Here is a 22,193-nt window from a genome sequence, read left to right as displayed (position 1 = left end):
ATACTATAATATTAGCTGAGTTTGTTTGTTTGTTTGAACGCGCTAATCTCGGGAACTACTGGTCCGATTTGAAAAATTCTTTCGGTGTTAGATAGCCCATTTATCGAGGAAGGCTATAGGCTATATATCATCACGCTAAGACCGACAGGAGCGGAGCCACGCGGGTGAAACCGCGCGGTACAGCTAGTACAATATACATTTCCTCTTTTATACACTTTCTGTAAGATACCTACTAGTGTTCTAATATGTTCTAATATCTACTTATTTTTTGTCAACTTTATTGAATCTAAAAGAGGCATGTGAGTGATAACGACAACACTTTCAATAGTTATTGCCAGCTTATAGTAGCTACGTTTATGAATAAGATCGTAAATTTCTTTATGTACATATAGCTATAAAAAATACTTCATATAATAACTGAGGCATGAATATAACATGTAATTGTGAGTATATTGAGTTATTTTGAGTTTCATTCCATAGTTTTACTCGTACAGTACGCAGATATCTTATATATAAAATTCTCGTGTCACAATGTTAGTCTGCATACTCCTCCGAAACGGGTGGACCGATTCTCATGAAATTTTCTGTGCATATCGGGTAAGTCTGAGAATCGGCCAACATCTATTTTTCATATGTACCACGGGCGAAGCCGGGGCGGACCGCTAGTTTAACAATAAAATCATATATACTGATGTAGACTTAAATCTATCTTTAAGCCAAATTTCATCGATATCCCATAAGCAGTATTTGTATATAGAGTAACAAACATTTAACAATTCATCATTCTTGCTTTTGATGTTTTAATTGATGTGATTGATGTTTCCGAATTAATTGTAAATTGTAATCACTAGGCACATAGTATAAAACAAAGTCGCTTTTTCTATCCCTATGTATGCTTAAATTTTCAAAACTACGCAACAGATTTTGATGCGGTTTTTTTAAAAGATAGCATATTCAAGAGGAAGATTTTAGTATATAATTTATAAGGTTTTAAACACAGATAACAGAAATCTCTATGGTTTTAAACAAAGCAGGCGTAGCCGCGATCGGAAAGCTAGTAAATAAATGTAATCAGCAAAACGCCCTAAGGTATAAATTCAAATATTTCCACCACACAAAAAAAAATAACTAGGAGCATAATATAAACGGCTCATCTCTACTATAAGCTTGTTTAACATTAAGTCTGACGACACGAGTATAACTCAATTTAAGCCTCCTTTGATGTGGTCTAAGGGTGAAATAACTAGAACTAACGAGCTTCCGCTAAAATGAGGTCAAATATCCTATACCCTATGGAGACTTGTTAATGCTATTAATACTTTAATCAGGACTTCCAGAATGATGAACGTAATTAATGGTAAGGAAATATTGATAGGAAATTTTAAATCTATTCTTAACATTATAAAGCTGAAGAGTTTGTTTGTTTGAACGTGCAAATCTCAGGAACTACTGGTCTGATTTTCAAAATTCTTACGGTGTTAGATAGCCCATTTATCAAGGAAGGCTAGAGGCTATATAACATAACGATAAGGTTAACAGAAGCAGCAAACCGCGGGGCGCAGCTAGTGTCAAATCAATTGCGTATCGCCTCTACCAATTTGTATTCTTTGACTTTCAATATTATATTTAATTCGCTTTTAGATGGAACCCACTAAAAATAAGAGAAAGTTTATGAAGGTGGTTGATTGAAATTTGTTAACCTTTGAATATAGTTCTCTTTCCACTTGTATATTCATAAAGAAAAAGCAAAGAGAAGAAATTAAAAGATGTTATTCCAAGAAGACATCACTTGTTTGTTAGTACAGTTTCTACTTTCATTACACCGTCTACACCGACTACACCGTCATAATATTTAGCCAAACAGTTTCACATACCGAAATAATCTTCCTAAACATGGCCTTATCATATAACTTAACATTATCAAAACAATCGATCACAATAAACTAAGCGCTTGATAATAAGACAGAGATACGCAGATACAAGTAATGACTACACGATGTTGAAACCTATGATGAATTAATGACCGAACTACGACGCTAATTCACCAGAACACTACACAACCAACTACACTTTCTTAAATACTACCACGGGAAAAACACCCTTATATTCAAAAATTTAAAGGCTAAGTTACAGTAATGGTGTTATGCTCGTAATGTTTAGGACAATGGACTGTAGGCGTTCGCAGGGTCACGACTGATCGGATGGATTTTGAAACTAAGATGTTGCACTTCTTAATGTTTTCGTAATGTAATTTGCGTGGGAAATGTATTTAGCACGTCGTAATTATGCATTAAATTCTTTTATATGTAATATATTATAATACGTGTATGTGTGTATATATATTATAGTATATTATTATGTCTATATTTTACATTATACTATTAATATTGTATTTATTTTCTTTTCTTTAATTAAAATATATTATGACGAAGTATTGCTCTCGGGGCTCACTGAAAATCGGTGCTGTGACGTTTTTTTTTTGTTTACGTCACAGATGTTCACCGAGTGATTTCCCCTTTTAATGGCATCATGCTTCACAGACTACACACTTCAATGTGTATTTTTAAGTATTGTAGTAAGTAAGTATTATAAGTATTGTATAAATTGCTTTGAATTATGTACGTGTGAGGCTATGTGCCATTAAATAAACGTTTTTTTCTTTCTTTTCTTTCTTTCTTTCTTAAGTAGGTGCTGAATCAGTAAGGAGTTCACGTTATTCATTTACAAGTCTAATATTCATTGAAACAAGAGATGTATTGTATATAACTAACCTTTTTTGGCAAGCGCTGCAAAATAGATTAAAATTAAATCTTAGGTGTATTATATTATTTATCAACTGACTCTTTTGCGTGCTAACCTACGTAAGCTACCGCCGAGGTAACGTAGTAGGTACCAACCTTATTTTTCACCAAATTTTAGTAAAGTCGGTGCAGATAAATAGAAAAAAGAAATGCCTTCAAGTTTCAAAATTGTTTTTTAGATAATTATTGAATCTTGATAACAATTTAAGATAATTAAATACATTATATATGTAAGATTAAATTTTGGAATAAGCTTAACATATTTTTGCCATATTATTGTTGACGTTTTCTCAGATTTTCCTGAAATATAACGAGGGTTCATGTGCGGTTTATTATTAAATTTAAGCAGAAAAGCTTTTAAATAAAGTGCTCCTGAGGTTAATGAGTTGAACATTAAATAACCAAATAACGTTGAGGATGTATTTTCTTTTATAATGGTAAACAAGATGACATAATAAAATACAAAAGTGTGTTTTTTTCATTCCCTTATATATTTTATTATATAAATTATTCTTCGTAACGTAATTTTAATATTGAACAATGTTATTGTGTTGTAAAATTAAATTCTCGTACTTGGTTGGTAGTTTTACTATGTAATTTAAAAATAATGTGTTTGTATGTTGTAATAGAAATCTACAGGTACTCTGCAACACAGCTCAACTAAGATTTTTGACTAATATTTTGTTTTCAATTGCTCAAAGTATTCTTTGTCGAATTTCACTTCATTATGTCACTTTAATCTGAACGAGAATATCGCAACTCGAAAAATAGATTCTAATAAAAATATCAAAGTAAACCTTTTGAATTTTTCTAAATTTAACACATAAGAAGACCCATTGCATTGTACATTAATTAATTTCTGAAGTCGGTAAGATAAGCCATAATTTACTCTTTTATCACAATGGGTCGCAGGTAACCTTTGAAATTCCTACGTGAGTTGAATCTTACAGCCATCGTCCTTCAAATTTTATTGTATCTGACCTGTTACTGGGCGCTCTAAAACAGTTGTTTATTTAAGAATTATTTAAGTGAGAAAACTCTTTGCAGACTGTAACTTTAATTTTATAATACGAAGTTTTCAAGAAAATTAGGAAAGTTACGCAGATAATTATGAAACTTTCGAAAGATATAACACTCATCTTTTAAAGGTGTCAAGATAATGTCTGTCGGATAAGCTAGTAAGTTCTTAAAAAACACATCTTAATAATCTTAATAATATAAGAAAATATTATAACTCCTGTAATCAATACGTCACTACATTGTATAAAACAAAATCGCTTCCCACTGTTTGTCTGTCTGTGCAGACATTTCAAATTACTCAACATATTTTGATGCAGTTGTTTTACAGGCAAAGTGTTTCTTGTAAAGTTACAAATAAAACGGGCGAAGCAGCGGGCTAGCTAGCATTATAATTAACAATTGACGTACCCATACATACCTAGCATATGCCGATCGACTGTCTACAATAGCATGTACATGGATAGGCCGCATGCATAACGCATGAGATCGTGCTAGGAAGCGGATGCATGCATATGCGCTTTCTAGATGCTTCCTATATCCGATTATATAGTTATATTGATATTCAACGACGTGGTTTATTACAATATTGTGTGTGTAAGTTGGATGTGATTGATGACTTAATTAATTTATTTACTATGGAAGGATATAATCGTTTATTTATTTACTGTTTTTTAACGTAGTTACCTAATATAGGTATTTTACATAACTAGCCCAAAGGTGGTTTTACTTGATGTCGTTATAAAAATTAGTATTATTTCTAAATAATTGAATCAAAATACTTTACGTTCTTACTGTTTAATTTTTTAAATATTCTACCTTCTTTTCGTGTAAGTTTGGGAATGGAAATTATGCAAAATGAAAGGGAATAATTTTTCGCGGTAACTACATAATAAAAAGTAAAATCCAACCATTTGATAACTTATTCACAAGCAGCTAAAAGCGTTCAAGTGTTATCTCAAATGGTTCGCCTGGGGGCATACAATACCATCAATTTTCCAAAGCGGTGAAACCTTAACGTGCTTTTACGGGCTTTAGTGGGAAATGCAAATTATACCATTACGGTATTTAGCTACTAGCTTATTATGTTGGCTACACTCTGCTACACTAGACGCGTAGTTTTGGATCTGAGTATTTAGATACATTGTGAAATATATGAAAAGCTTATATTTAGGAAAATTATTATTATAAGGTGAAGATAATTTATTTGTATCTTTGTTGGACAGTTTAAATTATAACAGGATTTTTTCTGAGTTCTGTTTCTCAAATTGATACTGATGAATGGGAAGCCTTATAATATATATTTATTTTTTTATTTATATCAGTAAAGATCTTTTCCTAGGTTGAACTAAACTTAGGATCCACATATTAGATATCATTTCCAAAAAGTTTTAGACATGTTTTCTGTACAAAATATACTTAAAGATATTTTTAAATACCTAGAAATATTCTTTAGAAAACAACAAACCTTTTTGTTGGACATTCAAGCGTGCTTATCACAATATACCTTTAAAATGCGAACAATTCTGCCGCACTACCATTAATAAAAATAAAACCGGCCAAGTGCGAGTCGGGCTCGCGCACAAAGGGTTCCGTAGCAGCAAATATAATAAATTACAGTTAAATCAACCTATCTCAAAAACTATAAGAGATACTTTGATCAAACCAAAAATCGTTGAAAGAGTTAATTAGCATGCATCACCTCTATTTTTTTTAGAATTTTATACCCCGTAGTTATAAAAATAGAGGGGGGGGGACATACTTTTTACGACTTTGAGAGCTGATATCTCAAAAACCGTTCACTTTAAGAAAAATGTTTTTTAGAAAACTTTATATCATTTTAAAAGACCTTTCCATTGATACCCCACACGGGTATGTACATCGAAAAAAAAAATTTCATCCCTCAGTTACATGTATGGGGGGCCCCACCCCCAATTCTTTTTTTTACTATTTAGTGTCATATTTTTGTAGCGGTTCATACAACACATATTCCCATCAAATTTCATCACTGTAGTACTTATAGTTTCCGAGTAAATCGGCTGTGACAGACGGACAGACGGACAGACGGACAGACGGACATGACGAAACTATAAGGGTTCCGTTTTTGCCATTTTGGCTACGGAACCCTAACAATAAAATTGCTTCAGACGTCGACTGGCATTCGAAAAATCCTTTGTGGTTAATGGACGTATGCCATGCGGGTTCCTATAAACGGAATCTGGGTATGCTACCAAAAATATCATAATATTTTTTTAGGCAAGTAGAAATATCAAGGTAACATTTATTTAGGAAAATAGCAATAGGCAGGTATGAGCAAATTGCAAAGTATCTGAAAATTTTGTATGGATATTGTCTTATTATGAATAACGAGAGTAAAATAAATATAGAGCATTCTTATCTATGTAAAAAATCCACTCGTTTTCTATACAAAGATGGGATGACATACAAAAATAAAGATTGATGATGGCTTCGCGGTAATGCCTCCAGAGAGTCGGTACCTTATAGTTACTTACCATTTCAGTGATAACAATGATTTCTGTTTAATATAAAATTTATGTTTAATGTAAACAGTGATATGACGAGCAACTACAGAGTTTCTTGCAGGTACTTCTTTGTAGAAACTGCCTGCCAAACCGGTGGTAAATTATTATTTTTCTGTATTTTGACGACTCAAAAGCGCTTCTAACAAAGTCTAATCGTATTAAGTACCTACCTAATCAATGTTTTCCAACCTGTACCTAATAAATAGTTTCCAGTTTGAGCCTTTTCTTAAGTCCTAAAAAACAGTTTATAAAACTTGAGGAATTAAGAGAAATTCAATAATTAGTACCATTCGTACAGCAAACACACCACGAATTAATTAAGCCCCATTCAAGAATGCACATGACTCTGTATGCACGCCACGCTAGATCGTGCAAAGATAAATATACATGGCCTCGCCGTGCAACAATACAAAAAACGGAGTCATTCACGTACCTGACGCTGGTGGAATAGCGATGAACACGTGTGTAACGGAATCACATGTAATCACATCGATCTGCCGAATGTTGTTATGTGCGTGGTTCTTGTTTGAGGTGCTAAAGTTTAGGGAAGTTGATGTATGATTGTAAAGTTCGTTTTCTTAGTATGGAAATAAGCTACAGCTGAGAAAATGCGGCACAGGATACTCTAATGAAAAGGTTTCCAGGAATAGGACTGTTCGTTAATCAATGTGGCTATTCGTGACAATGAAATACAATCGTTATTAGCCTGGTCATTGAAATTATTTGAGATATAATTTAGATCAGCGAATGAAAAGTCCAAGGGTTTTGAACACTTAGTAGTAAAATTATGGGAACGAAACCTGAATTCATCATCTTAGCATAGCTAGTATCAAAATTATGCTAGAGCTGCGGCTTCTATTACTTACTCATCTCTATGTACTTTTAACTCTTCCAGACGTTAAAAAATCCGATATTACGACACATTTATTACCGCCCATAATAACATAATTACAAACGAATCGGTTGTAAGGCTGGGTGCACAAGCGACAATTACCACTCGCCATTGTTCGTGACCACTCGTTCGTAATTACACGGCTTGGTGGCGTACGTTTACTTGCTACGCAAATTGCGGGAAACGAGATCGTGAGTACACAACCTAGGCGCAATTAGATGGTCTGTATGAATGGCTTGATTCGCCATGGATATAGGTGGTGGTAGAGCGGACGTTTGATTTATATGCGAAAAGAAAAAAAAGGTTCTAGCAATTGGTATCACAGCTAAAATAATATAGTTTCCCTTTCCCTCGAATTTTGTCAATGTTAATAGTAAAAAATATCTATACAAATATTATAAAGAGGAAAGGTTTGATTTTTTGTTTGTTTGTTTGTTTGTATGAATTGAATAGGCTCCGAAACTACTTGGCATATTTGAAAAATTCTTTCACTGTTGGAAAGCTACATCATTTCTGAGTGACATAGGCTAGGTTTTATCCCGGAAATCCCACGGGAACGGGAACTATGCGGGTTTTTTTTGAAAACGCGGGCGAAGCCGCAGGCGGAATGCTAGTTGTAAATAATAGGATGGTATGATTTTCTTTTAAATAAAGTTATTCAGTTATAGCTACTGAACAAATTGGCAAAAACTTGGTATTAACATACAGATTGCAGTCTATAAAATAATATAAATTGCCCACATTTGTTCGCATATGTAGTGGACGCAAAATTTTGTGAATAAAATCAAATAATATAGATAAAGTACCAAGACCCTTTTGGTTAACCTACACAAAGAAGCACATCACCGTAAAATTAAGCTATACGGATATCCAAAAAAGACAATCTTTTAAAGGAACAACGATCTAGTGCTGGTTTCTATTATGAGAAGATATTACGCGATCTTAGCCAGTTTTATCTCTGTATAAAAACAATTGTTATATCTCTTAACGACAAATTAATGGGGCTTGACTGTTTATAGAGCGTCTGTTTTGCCCTAATTACGTCCAAGTGAATGAACTTGCTATGGCTTGGTTACAAGGCAAAAAGCGATGTTTCTCAAATGATTTTTGTTTTTGATTTTTTCGTCGTTTCAATATGAAAATTATCCTTTATTTTCGCGGTTGGAATAATATAGCATATTAATAAAATAGTGCCTATAGCATATCTATACTAATATTATAAATCTGAAGAGTTTGTTTGTTTGTTTGTTTGAACGCGCTAATCTCGGGAACTACTGGTCCGATTTGAAAAATTCTTTCGGTGTTAGATAGCCCATTTATCGAGGAAGGTTATAGGCTATATATCATCACGCTACGACCAACAGGGGTGGAGCCACGGGGGTGAAACCGCGCGGAGCAGCTAGTTATCTTTACTAATATTATAAAACTGAACAGTTTGTTAGTTTGTTTGTTTGAACGCGCTCACCTCAGGAGCTACTGGTCCGATTTGAAAAATTATTTCAGTGTTAGATAGCCCATTCATCGAGGAAGGCTATAGGCTATAATATAATTATCATCACGCTAAGATCAACAGGAGGGGACCCACGCGGGTGAAACCCCGGAGTGCAGCTAGTTAATAATAAATTTCTAGTAGGTATATTGATCGAATGCATTCGTTTGCTATACATATTTTTTGAAAATTTGCTGAAAGTAATATTATGAATGAAAAATAAGCATTTCTATTTAAATTTATAAAAATCATTCAACAAATATTGAAGTACATCACTCGGAATATGATGTTCTCGAAATAGTAAAACAAAAATTAACAAAACGTGTCAACATAATATAAAAAAGCATAATTTGTATGGGTATTACTAGAAAGAGAAAAGTGGATTGATAAAGTATTATCACGAATTGACTAGCTTCACCAAAATTCAAATGCAATAAAAATAAAGAGAGAAATTTATAAATCTTTAATACGAACATGCAAATGAAATCTACAACATAAGCAAAGTCGCAAAATGGTTTTGATTTCTAAGTCGCCGCGGGGTATATTATATTTAAAACTTAAAAGATCATTATAAAAAATGTAACTACATTTTCTATTGTTCACATGAGGTCGTAGCTGTAATACAGGATGTGATCCATTGTACGCGCGCTATGTAAATAAGAGTAAGTGGGTTTTGATGATGGCGCAAGGTATGGGTGACTAGCTAAAAGTACTTTTAGATATTTGAATTATGAAATTAGAAGTGGGCTTTGTATGACATTTATAAGATGTAAGTGAAACATTACAATAATTTACATATGAAATATACATAAATTTGAAGTAGGCGCTTAAATAAATGTCATACGTACTTGCAGAATATGTACTTTATAAAATTTATTACAGATATTTTCGATGCTTTAATTTAGAATTTCACATTGAAATCTCAAGTCAAATTAGTCAATTAGTTTATAACATAACAAAATGATACGCAATTTTTTAAAGCATAAACAAATTTAAACCACTCCTAGTTCAGGAAAGTAAACGCTTATAACTTAGACCACACTCGTAATGATATTTTGATCGATTCGTACCAGTATCGATGTATACGATCAATTACATTGATGAGCAAAACATACATTCATCGTGTTAGTTTTTATTCCAAATACCCGGCCCCATTATGCAAATTAGAAACGTAAAAAATCACCAGAATTAACACTAAGTGGCCATAAAATATTGCTTAATCTAAACCCAATTTGTTCGTAATGAAAGTTTATTTTGATTAATACGATGCGACATTTAATTTAGTCGTATAATAATTTCCTTGCACGACCAGTGTTGTGAAAATATATTTGACGTTTCTGTAGTTATTATAATATTTTTATGTGGCGTTTATGCAAAAACTGCTTTCTATACTTTCGTTTTTCGTTGCGATTGTAAGATTGTTGTGAATTATAGATATAATTACATCGTTTATATGCGGACGAAGTTTCTTGCAAAGGTCGTGTCACAGAACTAGATTTGAATACACAAAGTTTCAATTATGTATCCATTATTGTAGTGTTTTATAATTATACTCATAATTTTAAGAAAATAAACTACAAATAAAATATTTTGCCTGATCAGGGCAATGTTATGGCAAAGCGATATAGCCCTTTTTAGATAAAACATATATTTTAATGTACTACTTATAGAATTTTATTAAGTTACGTATAATGTAGGAGAAGAACGATGTTGTATAACTAAGGATGCATCAGAAATTTGGATGCATCTTTATACAAAATATAAATAAACCTTTAAACTAATAATAAATAATAATAATAAATAAAACATATTTCAAAAGGTGTCACATCAAACGAGTAAAGCAGCAGGCAGAAGCTCTACAATGGGCCTTCTTCACAATGGGCAGCGTTGGGCGAGTAGGGGCAATCACGATAGTGTAGAGGGCCTAAATGTCTATGATTAGCCGTCATTGTAGATGTTTATTCATAGGTATTCGCGGCAAACATCGACGATCATTTGTTGGGCCAACGCTGCCCATTGTGAAGATTGGCCATAAAATATAACACAATAATCGACACGCCATGCTAAGCACGCGTGTCATATCTTTTTATAGCATCCGTTGAAAGGTGATTGCAATTTTATTTGCGGCTAATTCCCCGTAGAGATCACATCTGTTTTCTAAATGACTTGCGATTCGTTATTATGTGGATATAGTATTGATAAGTACTAAATAGCTGCTAACATACGTTTTTGCACAGAAATGCATGTTATAGACATTGGAAACTTCCTCTTGATTCACTCTATCTACTATAAAAACAATGCACAAAATGTTTATTTTTATCTGTTTTTATTTATTTCTCTTTATTCAAACTATACAATTATACATGGGTAACTCATAACGAATGTATACAAAGCAAAGTACAGTATAGTTTATTAGACGGCCTTATCAATTAGAAGTAAACTCTTCCAGGCAACCGGACGGTGCCGGTAACAAGCCTAAAATTATATGTTGTGTAGTTTTCAAGATCTTAGCATACAGGGACAGACAGACAGCGGAAATCGACTTTGTTTTATACTATGTAGTGATAGTGATACTGCAAGTTAATTATACTACAACTAGCTGTTCCGCGCGGTATCCCGTATCACCCCCGTAGCTCCACTCTTGTTGGTTGTAGCGTGATGATATATAGCCTATAGCCTTCCTCGATAAATGAACTATCTAATTTATTTTGCTTTTATTTTGCTATGTTTTCTGTAGGAAGAGTTCAAGTGTGTTTTTTGGGATCTAAATTATTAGGCTCGTTATGAACTTTATTAAAACTATATTTAATAAACTATCTTTCAAGATTAGTCTGGCAGTGACAGTTGATTAACTTCTTGCCTGTAAAAAATACTGAAGTGAAAAAACGTTAATTTCCGCAAAACCAAAGGAAAACAGGCCTTAACATTTATTTTTTATACTTGGGGACAATCTTTTAAACCATAAATATAACTTATTTAAAGAAAATACCATAAATACAAATTTTATAACTATAGGTACCTACCTACGCTACTGCTATGTATGCTGAAGACACAGAAACGGAAAAAACTTACTTCTTTTTAAAAAGATTCAAAGACTAAAGATATTTTCCAAATATTATGTAATCCTACTAATATTATAAATGCGAAAGTTTGTGAGGATGTGTGTGTGTGTGTTTGTTACTCTTTCACGCAAATACTACTGAACCGATTACAATGAAATTAAGCACACATATAGAGGGTAACTTGGATTAACACATAGATAGGTTTTATCCCGGAAATCCCACGGGAACGGGAAACTTGCGGGTTTTTCTTTGAAAACGCGGGCGAAGCCGCGGGCGGAAAGCTAGTTCTTGAATAAAGCTCATCAAAATGTGCTATTATAATTCAGAATCAATTTCTATGTTATTGCAAAACGTTGAAAGTTCAATTTCTGAGTACAACGCGTTGATGAGTTGAGTACACTCAATTGTTAAACCCACGCTCATAATCACTAAGTGTCTATGTGTGTAATGTTAATTTGTGCCATAAATCAACTGATATTAATGCGTATGTCTGTCTGTCTGTAACGTTTCACGCCTAAATCTATTAACTTTTTATAACGATTTAATATATAGGTAATATTGAAGTGAAACTTCTTTAGGCGCGTTGAGAGTTCAATGTCGCGTAATTGCAATACCGTCAGTCGTCACGTCATGAAGTAAAGCGACGATTTTGGTATCTTTGCATCTTGCCAACGAAGTTTTACTTATGACGCGTGAGCTCAGTAAAAATGCTCTTTTTTAATAATGAAATACTATGGAGTCGATAAATAGAAGATTAAATATTGGATGAAATAGGTACTGTCTTTGCAATTGACACCACGAGTTTTAATAATTTTGTGCCTCTTTAAAATGTTGGTGAATATTATCAAGTTCAAATGAACTGAACTAAAACTAAAACTTTTCGAGTTTTATGGATCAAATTTCAAAAAGTATCTGATGAATATTAACACCACAGACATGTATACATGTCTGTGATTAACACAGTTTTAGATAGCCTTAGCGAAAAATAGACACTTCACAAAATACGTAATACATATTATATCATAAAATAATACATGAAATAGCATATTGTTTTCATTCGTTTAAAATCGACCAAATATCAATTGGAAAATAAATCTCTTTGTGTAACCGCGAATTGTACGTATAAATTATCCTTTTCATTAATTATATAGAATACTAGCTGTGCCCTGCGGTTTTACCCGCATTCCTCCGCTCCTGTTGATCTTAGCGTTATGATTTATAGTCTATACTCTATAGCTTTCCTCGATAAATGGGCTATCTAACATTGAAATAATTTTTCAAATCAGACCAGTAGTTCCTGAGATTACGCGTTCAAACGAACAAACTCTTTATAACAGTTACGTAATTAGTCTTAATTACGAATGTTAATAAATCTATGTTAAGTAATAGATTTATTTTATTTTTTATTTTTTTTTATAACATTTAATTCAGGTAACAGACAATAAATTGTACAGACCCATAGACTAGAATTAACATTCGTAATTTTATATTTATATGTAAACAAAAACCAAATTGAATCTTTTGACCTTTAAAATTAAAGCCAATAATCTAACCTAATCATTAGACCTTCAAACATTCGTTAAGAACTGACGCTGTATTCAATTTATTCCTTTTCTAAAACAACCAGATTCAATTAAAGCAATAAACGAATCCTATCAGTTCTTGATTGGAATAATTGGAATTGCTGTATTAGAAGCTCTTTTGAGAAGTGAGAGCAGTTTATTTGTAGAACACTTTTCATTGATTTGTTTGTTTACCAAATATTATCCTTCTGATATTATACATGCGAAAGTTTGTGAGGATGTGTGTGTGTGTGTGTGTGTGTGCGTTTGTTACTCTTTCACGCAAATACTAGTGAACCGATTACAATTAAATTTAGCACACATATAGAGGGTAACTTGGATTAACACATAGGATAGGTTTTATCCCGGAAATCCCACGGGAACGGGAGCTATGCGAGTTTTCCTTTGAAAACGCGGTCGAAGCCGCGAGTGGAAATCTAGTGTTTTATATAAAGTAGCTTCAAAGAATGCAAGAAAATGAAATAATTTAACGTTAGAAATATTATTATTTCTAATTCATTTTTTTTTAAAGGAAGATAGTGCTTTATATCTACTTATAGCTATAAGGCGGCCTTTTTTACACTCACCATGCTTTTTTCGTTACGTTATTTATATGTTAATATTGTGGGAATCTACAATAAAGTGTCTTAAATAAATAAAAAGTCTAAAAATTATTTAGACTAAACTCTATAATTAGATGAATTATTTGTTGTAGATATATTTATACGTGTCATTAGGACATTCTGACTTGCAAAACTGTTTCATTCCCGGTCTTATAAATCTACAGTTAGTCCATTGAAAAGTTACATTTGGGGTCGCGTTTCTTAGAGGACGCAATTTAATTTTTTGATATAATAGATTTATTTTTAGATTTATTTTTTTGAAAATTGCGTCCTCTAAAAAACGCAAGATTAGGCCTCAAAAATGTAACATTTCAATTGACGTGTACCTACGTCAAGATCATCAGCGAACAAAACAAATAATAAACAAAATTAATACCTAATAGTTTCTTGACTATATAATATCGATGACAATGAAATCACTACTCCTTCATCCATACATATTTAATTATTTACCTATCTCTCTGCTTGGTTTAGTTTAGTACTTTCCATTAAATTTTGATTATAAAAATTACATAAAAACATACTTTCTTTATATTGCGTATAAAAGTAATTTCACCCATAAATGATTTAACGTATAGCGTCTGTAATTGGCATTTATACACGCAAATTATTCTGTTCAATGTAACACTTATCTATAAAAGCTTAGGAAAGCTGTTTAGAATTGCAAATCAGTAAAATTGACTTGTCTGAAAACTCCGTGATTACTTTTATTCAATGTAATGTTTAATCGAGGTGTTTCGAATACGAGGTTTTTGTTGTACATTATTTTATTTTATTTTTATAACTTATTTTTTTCTTTTGATATGCAATAATGTTACACTTTGAAAAGACTTATTATGAGTTATACCTATATTATACGCCCTGTAAATAAAATATTTTCTGCCACGATATAAATTTTTTTTGACTGGTAGAGGGAAAATGATAAGATAAAAGGTATGTTAATATGCTTGTGATTTTAAAATATGCATCTATCGAGCCACACTATAAATAGCAATCAATTTTATTAATTTTTTTACTCATATTAGATTTCAGTAATGCTATCTGTCTATCAGAACCTATAGAAACATTATAGACGATATTATAAAATTGGTTCCTTTCTTAAATCTCTATTGATAATAAGAAAAGATTGTATTTTTTATATGTTTGTTACGCATCCACTTGAATGATTTCGAACATTCTGTCACCAAGAGACCATTATTTAATTCTGTATATCCTAAGATATTAATTATATCTCGAGTCAATCCGGGTGGAAATACTAGTTTTTAAATATACATAATCTATACTATCTATACTTAATATTATAAAGCTGAAGAGTTTGTTTGTTTGTTTGAACGCTAATCTTGTCCGATTTGAAAAATTATTTGGGTGTTAGATAGCCCATTTATCGTGGAAGGCTATAGGGCATATTATATCATCTCGCTAAGACCAATAGGAGCGGGGCACTGCGGGTAAAACCGCGGAGCACAGCTAGTATTATATAACGTTGTCCATGTCTCGGTGTCCCTTTAATCCATCACAAAGTAACAAGCTTCATAGAACCGCGCACACAAATTACGCTTGCAATAAACATCAATTAAGTTTATTAACAAGGCCCACATTTAACTTCCTAATTCTATATTTCCTCTACATTTTAATTGATAGCGAATTGCTATCACAACAATGCCCGCGGTCATTGGCCTTTTACTTTTTTAATTAGTCACTTGTTTTCAGCCAGTTAGAGTAACTTTTACTTTTTGTGTGATAATAATAAAGTGAGAACGTGGTCAGGATGTTTAGTTAAAAATGTTATGTAATTTTTTAAAGATTTATTTATTTATTTATTGGTTTACCAACGTTTGTTTACATTTTACTCAATACAAAAATTTTAAAACACAAAAATAAACATGATAAATGTAACAAACACTTACAGGCAAACACATCATGCAAAAATGTTAAAGCAGTTTTTAATTAAGTACATATAAAAAAAAAGAAAATTAATTACAATAGAAAAAAGTATACAGTAAATCTTATTCATAAGTTTAAAAAAAAATCTTGAAGTATTTTGCGGAGTTTGCTGGGGGAATCCGAAAAGATGTCAAAAAGCTCACAGTGATTATTAATAGTTTTGCAAAATCTCGGAACTGGAGAATTACGGCCTGACACAGTTCTGCGAAGAGGAGGACAAAGTGGTAGCAAAACCTTACGTGGGTACCTAGAAGGCACTCTTATGTTGAGTCTTTGCAGTATTTGGGGACAATCAATTTTGTAATTAAATAATTTTGAGACAAAAAGTATATCCATCATAATTCTACGATTATTCAAAGAAGTCATTTTAAAAAAAGAAAGTTGTTTTTTATAGGACGGTAGCTGTTTCTTTGATTTACCACTTGTAAAGACTAGGTGCAATAGAAATCTCCTTTGGATCCTTTCCACACGTAAGGAATGGCACGCATAGTGTGGTCTCCAGACTACAGAGCCGTATTCTAATATGCTACGGACTAGGCTGTTGAATAACGATATCTTTGATGAAGGGTTTTGTAAATCTTTAATGTTGCGTATCAAAAAGCCCAACATTTTGGCCGCACGTGTAACAATCTGGTGTATGTGTTGTATGAAAGTTAATTTATTATCGAAAACGATACCTAAATCTTTTATTTGCTCTAGCTCTTGGACAATCTCAGATTTTATAACATAATTGTGACGTATCAGATTTCTCTTGCGTGCAAATCTCACTAAGAAGCATTTTTTAGGATTAAGGTCCATTTTATTAAAGTTGCACCAATCAACAAGCTTGTCTATGTCACTTTGTAGTTTGTAACAATCGTCGATTGTGTCAATTGTTCTGCAAAACTTAAGATCGTCAGCGTACATAAAACTTTCTGAGAAAGATAACAGGTCAGGAATATCGTTAACGAACGTGTTAAATAATATTGGGCCTAAATGTGATCCTTGAGGAACCCCAGAATTAATATAGTGTAATGTAGAGCGGAAGCCATTAACAACGACGTAAAACCTCCGCTTGGACAAGTAAGAATTAAACCATTGTAAGAACTGACTTGAGATTCCATAAATGTGTAACTTTTTCAATAACAATGTGTGTGAAACCTTGTCAAAAGCCTTACTGAAATCGGTATAAATAACATCGACTTGCCCATTGTGATCTAGGGAACTAGAGAGACTTTCACAAAAATCCACTAAGTTAGTCGTGGTGGACCGAGATGGCATGAATCCGTGTTGACTAAAACTGAAGAATTGCTTGAGATGATTCTGCAATGATGGGCAAATTAAGCTTTCCAATATTTTTCCAAAAGATGACAGTATGGATATTGGTCTGTAGTTATTGATTAATTCCATAGAACCCGTTTTATGTATTGGAACGACTTTAGCAAGCTTCCATTTAGTTGGAAAGACACCCGAAGACAGTGATTTGTTGTAAATTTTTAAGATGGGCCATGCCAACTGCTCCGCACACTCCACTATGAACACTGGAGGTATTCCGTCGGGACCTGCACCCTTCTGTTTATCTAGACTCTTCAATTTTCTTAGAACCGTCCGATAATTCAGAGTGGGGGTATTTAGATGTAAATTATTATTTCCTAATTGGTGAAGAATACTAGAAGCAGCATTTTGATATTTATTATATTCGCTATCAAAATTAATGTCGTGTAATATATTGTTATCATTCGTATAAACTGATACAAAGAAACTAGAAAATAGCTCACAAATATGATTTCCATCCGAGGTGGTTATTGATCCATTCGTCATGGATGCAGGGTAGGAGCTGCTGCCGCCTCTTTTTGATTTGATGTAGGACCAGAAAAGCTTAGGGTTACTGTGAAATTTATTTTCCAGATCTTTCATGTAGCGGGAATAGTTATCCTTTGCCATCTTTTCGCATCTCGAACTGAGCAATTTAAGCTGCAACTCATCACGTGGATTTTTAAAAATTTTGTACCGACGTCTTACACGATGTTTTTCATTTAAATTGCGTTTTAGACTATAGTCGAACCATGGAGGGAAGTTTTTAGATTTAAGCTTGTGATTTGGTACATTATCGACAATAATTTTATTCAATACACTATAAAAGACTTCAACCATATCGTCCACGTTCCGAGAATTTGCAAATAAATCTTTCCAATTACATTCTCCTAGCAGTTTAGATATAATTTCGTAGTTAGCTTTATGAAAATTGAAATAAGCTGTTTCTTTATTATATATGAGATTCGAATCCCGATTAAAAGAAATGTTAATATCTAAAGGGGGGTGTAAAACATCTATATTAGTTAAGGGGTCAAGAGATTCAGATACAATGCAAGAATTTATGTTAGACAAGACTAAGTCAAGAATCCGGTTAGACGTATTATAAACATGGTTATGTTGTTTCAAATTATTCAAATAAATAAAATCTACTAATGGTTGATATAAATTAGGAATTTTAAATTCAGCTGTTTCATCCCCCAACATACTCCAGTCCAAGCCACTTAAATTAAAGTCACCTATTATACAGTAATGGCTGGGGCGGTAAACCTCCAAAAAATTGTTACATTCGTCTAGAAATTGCTCCAATAACATGCGATTAACTGGTGGAGGCAAATAAGTGACGCAAATTGCCAACTGATGCGGTGGAAAAGACTTGACTGTGGAAAGATTTTTGAAATAATGAGAGAACATAATATTATATTAGTTATCTTATATAGTACTGTCCCAATAATACACCAGTCTCGGCCGCGACCAGCAAACCATCGACGTGTCTGGCACTACAGATCAGCCGATTGGGATGGGATGCGTACTTTTTTTGCATCCTACCCATGGAGGCAAATTTGCTTTGCATCTGAGGATCCTGATGCTTGCGCTGACTCTGTTGCCGATGTGGTCACGCAGGGTATGGAACTTTATATTCCTAACTCTGTGGTACCTATTGGCGGCAAGTCTCAACCCTGGTTCGGACAATCATGTAAAGCAGCGTCTCGTCAAAAACAAGATTGTTTCCGGGCCTGGGTAGAAGCCACAGCAGAAAAAAATCCCAGAGCTAAATACCTAAAAAAAAAGTATAATGCTGCCTCCAGACAGTATAAGAAAAGGATCCATAAGGCAAAATCTGAGTTCATTGTGAAGATTGGCAAGAGGCTGGCTCAGTACCCCTCTGGTACACGAGCTTTTTGGTCGCTTGCCAAAGCCATCCAGGGGAATTTTTGTAAATCGTCCTTTCCGCCACTAAGCAGAGATAACGATACTTTGGCTCACACCTCTAAAGAGAAAGCCGATACACTGGCTTCCCTCTTTGCGTCGAATTCGACTTTGGACGATGAAGGAAGGGCACCACCTACTATCCCACGCTGCAAGAACACCATGCCGGATGTGAAATTTACCCAACGTGCCGTGCGTAAAACCCTTTCTTCCCTTGACGTAAACAAGTCGAATGGGCCCGATGGGATCCCTGCTGTTGTTCTTAAAACTTGTGCTCCTGAGTTGGCTCCAGTTTTAACGCGCTTGTTCCGGTGTTCTTATACCTCAAGCAAAGTCCCAGGCTCTTGGAAGACTGCCTTAATACACCCAATACCTAAGAAAGGCTTACGCTCTGACCCAAAGAACTACAGGCCGATTGCTGTTACCTCCTTATTCTCAAAAGTGATGGAGTCTATCATCAACCGCCAGATGTTGCGGTACCTAGAAGATCATCAGCTGTTAAGTGACCATCAATACGGATTTCGTCACAGCCGCTCAGCTGGTGATCTTTTAGTTTACCTAACACATCGATGGGCGTCAGCAATTGAGAGTAAGGGGGAAGCCATGGCAGTTAGTTTAGATGTAGCGAAAGCGTTTGACAGGGTGTGGCACAAGGGGCTACTCTCCAAGTTGCCTTCGTACGGCCTTCCTGAGAGACTTTGCAACTGGATCGCCAGTTTCCTCACAGCGCGAAGCATCAAGGTCGTTGTCGACGGATCATGCTCAGTACCCATGCCTGTGAATGCTGGTGTTCCACAGGGCTGCGTGTTGTCGCCGACGCTATTCCTCTTGCACATCAATGATATGTTGCAAATACGCGATATACATTGTTATGCGGACGATAGCACGGGCGATGCCGCTTATACCGGCGTTGCAAATATCTCTCAGGAGCAAGTGGACCAACACCGGAAAGAACTTGTGTTCAAAATTGAGAAATCTCTCGACGAAATCTCAACATGGGGGCATAATAATTTAGTTGAGTTCAACCCCTCCAAAACACAAGTTTGCGCTTTTACAGCTAAAAAGAAGCCTTTTGTCATCACGCCTAAATTCCAGAACACTCTCCTCAAGGCCACGCCTAGTATCGGAATCCTCGGGGTTGACATTGCGAGCGACGTTCAGTTCAGGGGTCATTTGGAAGATAAGGCTAAATTAGCCTCAAAGAAGCTAGGGGTGCTCGCAAGAGCGAAACAGTACTTCACGCCAGCACATCGCCTTCAACTTTACAAGGCCCAAGTTAGGCCACATATGGAGTACTGTTCTCACCTCTGGGCTGGAGCACCCCAATACCAGCTACTTCCTTTTGACCGCCTTCAACGTCGAGCCACTCGAATCGTCGACCGACCCGAGCTCACCGATCGGCTGGATCCGCTCGCGCTGCGACGTGACGTTGCATCGCTGTGCGTATTTTACCGTATTTACAATGGGGAGTGTTCTGATGAACTATTTAAATTAATACCCGCCGCGCAATTCCACAACCGCACTGCACGACACAAATTAAAATACCATCCACACCACCTGGATGCATGGCGTTCGTCTACTGTGCGTTTCTGTAGACATTTCCTGCCAAGAACTACGCAGTTGTGGAATAAATTACCAGCCTCAGTGTTTCCTAATTACTATGACATGAGCACCTTCAAGAAGAAAGCCTATTCCTTTCTTAAAAACCAGCAAGCTTGTAGAGTCCCTGACACTGCGAACGCTCATGGGCGGCGACAACCTCGCAGAAGGTGAGTCGCCTGCTCTTTTGCTGGATTTGACATAAAAAAAAAAAAAAAAAAAAAAAAAAAAATATGTAGTTCTTCTATCTATCGCAACAATAGGTATTATAACATTAAACACACTCGAACATTACTCATATCGGTACAATTAAAAAGTAAGCAATATAAAATTTATTGATTAAAAAAATTAATTAAATAAAACAACAACATAATCTTTGACACAACACTATTCTATACATTCAAATTTCAACCATAGACTATAGAATATACTACTGAGCCTTAACAAAACCATAAACGGCAACCAATAGAGATGTCACTACGATGTATCGATAAAGCAATCTGTCAAACTCCTTTGCATATAACGGTGCCAGAGCTAATTTCAAATACGAAATTTATGTGTGAATGTTATTCATTCAAGGGTATAATGGATCGGACCATTGAAGTGTCTGGCTGTTAGCGTTAGCAGGTAATGAAGTGAAAATCTATAGGAAATGAAACTATTATATGAAACAAAGGTAGGCTTCGCTGGAGTTCCAGTTTTCGTGATCGAATTTAATAACTAAACTTGTTGGGAAAATGATGTGAATGAAAGTCATCACATCTACTATTAAATAAATAAATAAAATTCTTTTATTTGTTTCATAACAAATAAAAGATTTTTATTATTATTAGTAAATTTTTTGTATTTTGACTACAATTGCACATTACATAGTTTGTAATAGCTTTATTTGCTTGATGTATTTCTATATCTATACTAGCGTTACCACGCGTCTTCACTAGCTTTTTACTTTTAGTATGTTGAATTATATAGCAATAAGGAGATCACAAATTACTTTTCTAATTTCTTACACCACCATACTTTGTTTCCTCTTTGTAACATTTTATTTTACGACAAAAACTAGATATTATATCGGTACAATTCATTCAAATCAGTACAGCGTTTCGCTGTTACAAGCACAAACCAACCTTAATAGCGCCCTTGATTTCTTTATAAACAGTTTCACACTATGAAACCCGGAGAAATAATTCATGGAGTTATTATGCCCATTCCATGTCAGTAATTGAGGACTGAGATTAACAATAATTACTATAAGGTTAGCTCGACATTTAGACGACAGTGATGTGATTGACAAATTACTGCAAGAAGAATTTATGCGATTTCAAACATTTCAAGCGCTTAATAAAGTGCTTGAATAAGCCGCGATAATAATCGAAGCCCCGTTCAAAGATACTAAAGCTTACAGCGGTGCTATTTTGCTAAAAACGCTGCTCTACAAT

General features: G+C 34.1%; 1 protein-coding gene and 1 pseudogene across 2 annotated transcripts in view; one reads left to right on the top strand and one right to left on the bottom strand.

Annotated features, from left to right (window-relative positions):
* LOC149479552 (uncharacterized) overlaps positions 1 to 665 on the top strand; it is a 217,863-nt pseudogene extending 217,198 nt beyond the window's left edge. Inside the window, exon 2 of the transcript XR_016317231.1 lies at positions 502 to 665. The product of XR_016317231.1 is annotated as an uncharacterized LOC149479552 (transcript). The remainder of the gene's footprint in view (positions 1 to 501) is intronic.
* The window catches only part of cv-c (RhoGTPase activating protein), a 239,407-nt gene that overhangs the window by 102,741 nt on the left and 114,473 nt on the right, over positions 1 to 22,193 (bottom strand). The window lies entirely within an intron of this gene.

Source organism: Colias philodice, chromosome 20 (assembly GCF_061535455.1).
Source record: "Colias philodice isolate Cphi_HAF_F1 chromosome 20, ilColPhil1 Martin Lab GWU primary, whole genome shotgun sequence".
In the NCBI taxonomy this organism is placed as follows: Eukaryota; Metazoa; Arthropoda; class Insecta; order Lepidoptera; family Pieridae; genus Colias; species Colias philodice.
Note: the sequence above shows the minus strand (reverse complement) of the source record. Positions and strands in the feature narration are given on the sequence as shown.